Source organism: Meleagris gallopavo, chromosome 4 (assembly GCF_000146605.3).
Source record: "Meleagris gallopavo isolate NT-WF06-2002-E0010 breed Aviagen turkey brand Nicholas breeding stock chromosome 4, Turkey_5.1, whole genome shotgun sequence".
Lineage (NCBI taxonomy): Eukaryota > Metazoa > Chordata > Aves > Galliformes > Phasianidae > Meleagris > Meleagris gallopavo.
The window spans coordinates 7,055,322-7,063,866 of record NC_015014.2 but is presented as its reverse complement, the minus strand read 5'-3'; the positions used below and the strand labels follow the sequence as shown (position 1 = coordinate 7,063,866).

The 8,545-nt window shown below is 36.9% G+C and overlaps 1 long non-coding RNA gene across 1 annotated transcript in view; it reads right to left on the bottom strand.

The window, feature by feature from the left end:
* The window catches only part of LOC104910520, a 115,749-nt gene extending 107,739 nt beyond the window's left edge, over positions 1–8,010 (bottom strand). Inside the window, exon 1 of the long non-coding RNA XR_004159458.1 lies at positions 7,905–8,010. This is a non-coding gene — a long non-coding RNA (uncharacterized LOC104910520). The remainder of the gene's footprint in view (positions 1–7,904) is intronic.
* Between the last annotated feature and the right edge of the window lie 535 nt (positions 8,011–8,545).

The window sequence follows — 8,545 nt, the reverse complement described above, 5'->3', positions numbered from 1 at the left end:
TTGTACTAGTTTCCAGTGATGATCTAGCCTGTTCTGCCCAAAACTTTATATTTGGAAAACTTAAGATCTGCCTATCACTGATCCAGATACATCACATTAATTTAGTGGGAAAAACTATTGATACTGAACATAAGCAAAAGAAAGCAGAGATGCATCAAACAGAAGTCTAAAAAGGATAACTGTCCTTTAAGCCTTTCTTCATACTTGCACATTTTTTTTCTCTCGTTCATTACCACATTTCTTGCAATTTTAGTTTTCTAGAAAGTCTCCCAACAAAGATGCAAGACCCAATTTTCGTCTTTCAATCATTTTTGCATCAGTTTCTACAGGAGTCTAAACACTGGAGGTTGTGCAACTATAAACCTAACATTAGATGGGGCATAGATATTAGATATAAAGCATCACAGCCATACAGACCAGGAGAGGAGCTGAAGAGCAGATCCAGACAGGTTATGCTTTGTTTGACACCTGATCTAATACAGTCTATGTTCACTGGGGAATATAGTTGTTCAAAGGCTTGCTGAAAAGCTTAATAGAGAAATCTATAGACACAGCACACTTTAAACAATTACTGAAACACTTAAGACTGTATAAAGATGAATATCAACTGTGTCAGCAGTAGCCAAGTATACAGAAAGACTATATTACAGTATAGTCTTTCTTTGCCCCCTTTTTTTTTAAAAAAAAAATCTTTAGTGTAAAAGGCATTCTTAATAGCAAGTATTCTAACGAAATTGTTCTGTGTTCACAAGATCATGCTGTACTTCAGGCTGATCAAGGATCAGCGCACCAATTAGCTTGTGCAGCGTGGCTTCAGTCTCAGGGACTATCAAGGACAGCAGCTAAATGAAAACTCAAATGCACATCATTAGATTACAGAAAACACAGCCAAGGGGAATAGGAAGTGCTCAAAATCAAGGAAAAAAACAAACAAACAAACATATGAAGACAAATCTAAGCCACTGTCTGTTTTCTTATCAAGTATTTTGAACAAATAACATTCCATTAAGACAGCATTCTGCTACCTACTTCATTAAAACAAAACAAACAAACAAAAAACAACCACAAAAAAAACCAAACACAAAGAGCCAGCCAACCAACTTGTATCACTAAGCTTGCCCATAATACTTATCCACAGTTCTTCAGAATCAAATATTTCTCACAACTTTTGTCACCTGCATCTCACTTCCTATAGATTCAGCAGACTTACAGATTTCAGTAAGTATGAGAAAAAGAGAGAAGAAAGGAGGAGAGAGTTAGCAATGAGTGGCTTAAATAGAGAAATGAACCCAACATTTGTTACCCAAATCTGCATAAACCGTTCTGTATAAACGCTTGCCAGTGCTAAACAGAGAAGGATTACTTGAAAGATGGATGGCACCCATCCATTTGTCAAGGACATTTATGAAAGATCTCATGCTCAGCTTGTGGCCTGTTGTCCTTTTGTGCAAGATTTCCACCTCACTAACTGTTACCTTCTTTGCATTTGTACAGTAGAAATTCAGCTGGAATGGAACTTAAGACGTGCTGTCAATTCAATGCTATTCGTTTAAAGACACTTTCACTTCACCTATTCCTATCTGTAGCTGGCATTTTTCTTACAATAGTATTATCTAGTAACTTAGCAGGCTTCATGCTTTTTCTATTATACAAGTTGCTAAAAAAAAAAAAGTGAACAGAATCAAATGCAGAAGGAACCAATGAAGATCACAACCTATGAAGCTTCAAGTTTGACAGATAAATACTCCAAGTGTTTTTCCTAATTAGTTTTGCACTCACCTAGAATTAGTTTCCCTAATTTGCTTATGAGAATATCACACAACTATTCTAAACTTTACAGCTTCTCTTTGGGCTGCAAGGCTCATTACTCAAGCACAGAAGGAAATCAGATTGACTTGGCATAATTTGATCTCAGCAACAGCATCTTACCTTCTTAGTGCTTAAACTCTTCTAATATTTCTCCAGAAGTTGAAGGTGATTTGACTGTAGTTCAAACACCTCTGCTCAAATACACAGGGGTACTCAATTTAAAGAGAGCCAGAAAGCATCCAAGCATTAAAAACTCTTCAGCAGTTCTTCCACTAAATTTTTTTTTGGTAGCTAATCATGATGTTCTATGACCACCAGAGAACGTCTTGGGTTGGAAGGGATCTCAAGGATCATCAACTTCCAAACCCCCTGCCATTGGCAAGGTTGCTAGCTGCTAGATCAAGTACTAGATCAGGCTGCACAGGGCCCTATACAACCTAGCCTTAAACAGCTCCAGAGATAGGGCATCCACAATCTCTCCAGGTAACCTTCTCCAGCACCTCACCATTCTCTCAGTAAAAAAGAACCCCCTGACATCTAATCTAAACCTCCCTTCCTTTAGTTTAAGATTTCCCCTTGTATATGGGGAACTATCTGCCCATATGAAAAATTGAGTTCCCTCATGTTTATGAACTTCCTTTAAATACTGGAAGGCTGTAATGAGGTCTCCCCATAGCTTTCTCTTCTTCAAGCTGAACAAGCCCAGTTCCTTTGGCCTGTCTTCATAGGAAAGGTGCTACAGCACTTAGATCATCTTCCTGGCCCTCCTTTGGAGCCTCTCCAAAAGCTCCACATCTTTCCTATGTTGGGGACACCAGACTCGAATGCAGTACTCCAGAGGGGGCCTTACAAGGGCAGAATAGAGAGGAACAATCACCTTTCTTGCCCTACTGGCCACCCTTCTTCTGATGAGGTCCAGGATACCACTGGCCTTCTGGACTGCAAGTGCACACTGCTGACTTGCAATAAGTTTTTCATCAACCAGGACTCCTGAGTCCTTCTCAGAAGGGCTACTCTCAAGGACTTCTCCCAGTCTGTATAAATATTTGTGATTACCTCAACTCAAGTGCAAGATCTTACACATGGCTTTGTTGAACCTCATTAGGTTCACAAAGGTCCACCTTTCAAGTTTATCAAGGTCCTTCTGAATAGCATCCCTTCCTTCTGCTTCATCAACTGCACTGCTCAGGTTGGTGTCATCAGCAAACTTGCTGAAGGTGTACTCAATCCCATCATGTATGTCACTAATAAAGATTTTTAAGAACATCAGTTCCAAGCAAACCCCAGAGGATGCTGCTCATTACCATCCCACACCTGGACTTGAAGTCATCGACCAAAATTGGCTGTGACCTTCAGAACAATTCTTTATCCACCAAGTAGTCCAACCTTCAAATCCAAAGAAGGGAACATGTTGTAATTGTTTACTTATTTATAAAACAATGTGAAAATACAGGACTCTTGATGGAGTCCTACCATAATCCTACAGACCCCAAACTACACCAACCACCCATGCCACGTAAGACCATCACACAACTGATTGATGTTTCCCAAGCTTGTACTAGTTACAGACAACATTGGTAACTGTCTGAAAATGTAATTAGTTCCTCAACAAAAAGACTACTGCTACTACTTTAGACCAAGTAGACTTTAGAAGTCTAGCATTATTACGGTATGACATACTGGGTGGTAAACACATTTTCATGATGAAAACTCATGATTCCAGTTTCAATTATTATGTCTTAGTCTTCCTCTGCCCCCAGCAGTTTGAATTTTGAGTTTATTCAGTGAATTTGATCTTTTAAGAGTGGTTTTAGTTTAGTGATCTATATATTGGTGCTATAAGTACAACACAAAGAATTCCAGCTAAAATAGAACACTGCATGACACTCTCCCTCCTTTAAAGCTTTATTTTTTGCAAAATCTTAAGAACATAAAAATAACACAACATACAAAATAGCTCCAAGTGAATAATTTAATGCAAAGAGTAAATTAAAGTTTGAATAGCAGAAATAGGCTAGAAAGGAGAGGGGAAAGGAGAATAAACAAGCTTTATTTCCTTCATGTCTGGATAAGCAATTTGGCCATGAAACTGAATTCATTCATCATACATATCCCAACTCCACCAGTGCTCAGAGCAGCTGCTCTTTAGGTCTATCTGCTGAGAACCTCTACAGGAAATAAAGAGCTAGTCTGGGTGAAGTGACAAAAATAATGTTAATATAAACAGCTACTTTGCTTCTAGAACATGTCAGAGTTGTACAAATTTGATCTTTTCCTTCCAGATATTACCCTGTATCTAAGAGGAGCAAAGCATGTCATGTACTTGACTAACTGTCCTACAGTAATATCTTAAGACAATCCTGTTCCTGAGGATCACTGCTGATGATATACAGTTGTTCTGAAAGCCAAGCAGTAAGGATTTTTAGCTCCTATACTATTGCAGTTCTTTTTCCTATGGAAGTAATAACCTTTAATAACATCAGAGATCTGGGCTTTGAGATTACTAAGCAGCTTGTAAATTTAAAGGAAAGTAAAGGTCAAGTATTTCTAATTGCAAGCATAAAATAAAAGATATTTGTTTAAAATAATGGACAATACATACATACAACCTATTTGTGCATATGAGTCTCCTATTGTTACAATTCTTTAGAGAAAGAAGAAACCAAGTCTTGCTCTCAAAAACTTTAACTTCATTCAGTTCAGATACAACTTCTCCCCCGCCACCACTTTTATGTTAGAAAGCATCAAGAGGTACATAAACACCTCATTTAAATGTAGGGAATGTAAAAAACCGAGCAAGTGTTGAGTTTATGACTGTTTACTAAATAGAGACAAATGAGCACTTACTCTTCAGTAAACCCCTCGATAACTATGAGGATGTTTTACACACATGGACAGCTAAAATTTCAATTACCTAATTCAAGTCAGAAAAAAAGTACTGTTTTGCTTCTCAGTTGTTTTGTACCTTCTAGCTAATAACTAAATAAATTCACTTTTTTCATTGTGTTCTTTGAAGATTAAAGACATGTCTAACTTTGTACTGGATCTGCCTGGACAGTTGACAGCCCATTAAACTAAAGTAGTACAAGACGTACATTTTAAGGTCCTGATTTCTGAAGCACACTAAGATGACTTACTATGAATGTGCAATAATACTCATAAGACACTTTGAAATCATACATTTGAATTTCTTAGTGAATGGATGAGATTCTGCTTCTGTAAGAAACTAGCTAAGCAGCAATTAAGATATCCTTCTGGTAAGGATCCTTACAGAAATGTGAAGAGTTTATATCATCAACATCAACTTTTATAGTGGAAAAAAAACCTGTATGGAAAGCAGCTTTAACCTGTAGCATTCCCTTTTTTTTTTTAAAGATTAAGAAGGACCAAAAAAATCCTTATCATGAACCAGATTGTGTTAATGAAGTGATTTCTGTTTTCTAACCAATTGTAAACCATGTGAACCTGACACCTGGCTTTGCCTCTTGCTTTTATATCTTCACTGTGGATAAAGTAAAATATTGCAGTTACTGCATTCCACTATTTTCACAAGTTGTGATGCTCCCTTTAGAAGAGCTTCCTGTAGTAATATATACACAGGGATGGCTACACACCTACTGGACTCACTTCTCATTGCATTGTGGCCTTAAGACTCCCCCTCTTTCATCCCTAGTCACTTCCAATTACAGTCAAAGAGATCTTTCATATTTCTGGCAAAACTTTTACAGTAATATAGCTGAAGTCTTGACGTGGATGTTGGAGGTCTCCTCAAGTTTATGATGGATGTATTGCAAAGAACTACAATAACATGTAACATTACTTTGGTTGCACCTCATCATACACATGAAGAATAGATTTATAGGTTTTAAACCACAAAAGTAATTATTCAAGAAGCTAAGGTGATGTGTAACAATAAAAAACTCTCAAGTCTTTATTTGCTACTGGGTTGAATATAGAGAAAGTTTAGAAAAACAGCACAAGAACAAGATCTCTCAAATCAGCCTGTTACTTCCATCCCACAAAAACAAGGCCAGTCAATACATATATACGATACGTGCAATATATACATATACCCACGCATAGCTTTATGGATAATACTCACTCTCCTTAAACCAGATTATTCAGCACTGCAAAGGCCTTTCAGCACAAGTTTCCCAGCCTTTTGATTCTAGCACTTTGAGTCTTTTCTAGGATGCTTTTCTACAAAGCATCCAAGATCTCATACTTTCTATACTGGGATGAGGACACAGCAAATGTTGTCTATCATTATCCTAGATCATTCTCACCTGAACTTCAGTCTGGGCTGCAGATCAGCTCCTGATTTCTCATTGCTTTCTTTCGAAAGCAATGATTCAAATCTGCAGATCAGATGTTACAAAGCTAACAATACATAGTCATACTATATAACAGCAGGCAGAGTGAGAGCAAACAGAGCCCAGCCATAAGCACTTGAACTATTGCTTGCTTTCAAGCAGATATACAGTTGCTTGACATTAAGGCTCTTCAGACCTCCCTTGACAAATACCAATGTAGAAATCATGCCATATGCTACCAAACATTATCTTGGGGGGAGGGGGAAACCAAACCAACCAAACAAGCAAAGTTGCTAGTTGTACTTTTTAGAATTGCAATAATACAGATGCATTTCAAAACTTCCTGACTATCGTACTGAAAACATGCTAGATAGGATACAGAACTCCATGCATTTCCAACCTGTATTACATTTAGGAAATCAGTTCTATGAAAAGTCAGTAAGATCACTTCATAATAGCTTTTTTCTAAAGCTACAATTTCATTCTTGCAACTGTAATGCTTAAAAATCATGGGTTAGGGATTGTTCACTGAAACTTTGTTGCATCTTTTCAGTTAAGAAGTATCACCTCTCAATGCTTAAGGTGGATGTAATCTGTAATTAAGCTTTTACAGTCTAGAATATATTCTATCCAAAACTCCACATTAAATTAGCTAGAATTTTGAGCAATCAACTAAAATTCAGATGTCCACATAGCTGAGTTAGAGTCTCTTTCTTCAATATAAACTTAATAATAACCAAAGTTGATCAGATATTGAGCAAGTCTCCACATGACCTGCTGCTCTGTGAAGTGCTATTCTTTAATTACTTTCAAATCTAGTCTCATCGAGCACAAGGATGAAATGCATAGAAGGCTATAAAAATATGAATTGTATAAGAGATTTAAGAAAGAAACAACAAAGAAAGTTCAAGTAGTTTTTGGAGATAGAAACAAACAAACAAGCCAATAACTAAGAAGCATTTGTAACACCAGGCAGAAAAATAAATATCAGAAAGTCATCAAATTACATGTTAATTTTCTTTTGAATAAAAATTCAGATAGTTGTTACTGTGACATTTCTATTCTAGATCACAAAGAATTTTAACAATTTCTCAGCAGTTCTTCCTTATTTTCCAACATCAACTTTCCAACAACTTTTATCAGCATAACAACTTGCTGTAATTTCACTGGAAGTTCCACATCTTTAATACTTTATTTCTCAAATTTTCAGTAGTCAACTACAAACACCACCTTTATTAAAGCACCTCATCAGGTACTCAGAATTTCTATTACTTTCTGAACACGTCCATCAGGATCTCCTCAAAACACATTTATTTCAGATCAGGCAACTCCCCTCATAAACGTGGCCTACTTTCTTTATTTCTACGCTACAAACACAACACACAGCAGTATTTGAATGGATTTTCAAGTGAGCCTATCTAAAAAAAAAATCATAACAAATTCATTTAGATTATCATTCATTGCAACATATCACCTCAGCTCTCCCAGCAAGTGCTCACAGCAACTATTTCACCCAGTGAAAATACAGAGCAACATGAGATCAGGAAGAAACCGTAACTAAAACATAACAAAGATACTTGCTGACATACAAGACAGTTCCTCGCTTGAGAAGCTACATGAGAAGCTACACTCAATCAAACCCACAGAACTCTAGAACAGACACTACCTCAGCTGCATCAAAGAGCACTTTTACGTGCATTTAAGAGCCACAAAACAAATAATCTAGCGTAACTTGAACATTATTTCAAAGCTGAGTTAAAAGATACATCTATCAAGGCATACCTTCAATTTTCTGCTCAGTCATGTCTTCATATCCAAACCAGGTATCCCGTACATCAGCAACCTTGCAACAGAAAGCAGGTGTAAGTCATCATCTCAGGAAATAACCCCACCAGAATGAAACATCTCTGAACTCTCATTAGAGATCAGCTGTGCTCATTTTCTCACTTTCCCTACATTTCAATTTAAGTAAAGCTTGCAAAAAAAAAAAAAAAAAGGGAAATAAAAAATAGATAAACAAACAAAGGTATAAAATCCTATTACCCATTTCCCCTTTAGCAGTTGCCTTTCCACTTCCACTGACAGAAAAATCCTCCCCAGCTTTCACGTGTTTCACATCATCACTCACAGAATCAGTGGTGTACCCCTATGAGCAGGTGTAGGTATCTAAATTGCAGCTGCAAGTGTTTTACAATAACTAAGTATGCATGGTGGGTTTCTTTGTTTCTAAATAAAGTCAGACACCAAATTACAGAAGTCAATGAAGTTATTTTCACTAAATTTACAGTTTCAATAAGTGCAAAAAGTCACAGAGCTTGTTTGGCGTGACTAATTTTCCATAAAATCTAAATGATGGATGTGAGTTCCACTGCTTATTTTAGGCCTTCATGCCTTGTATTAGCAGCCATTTTGTAAGAACCTAA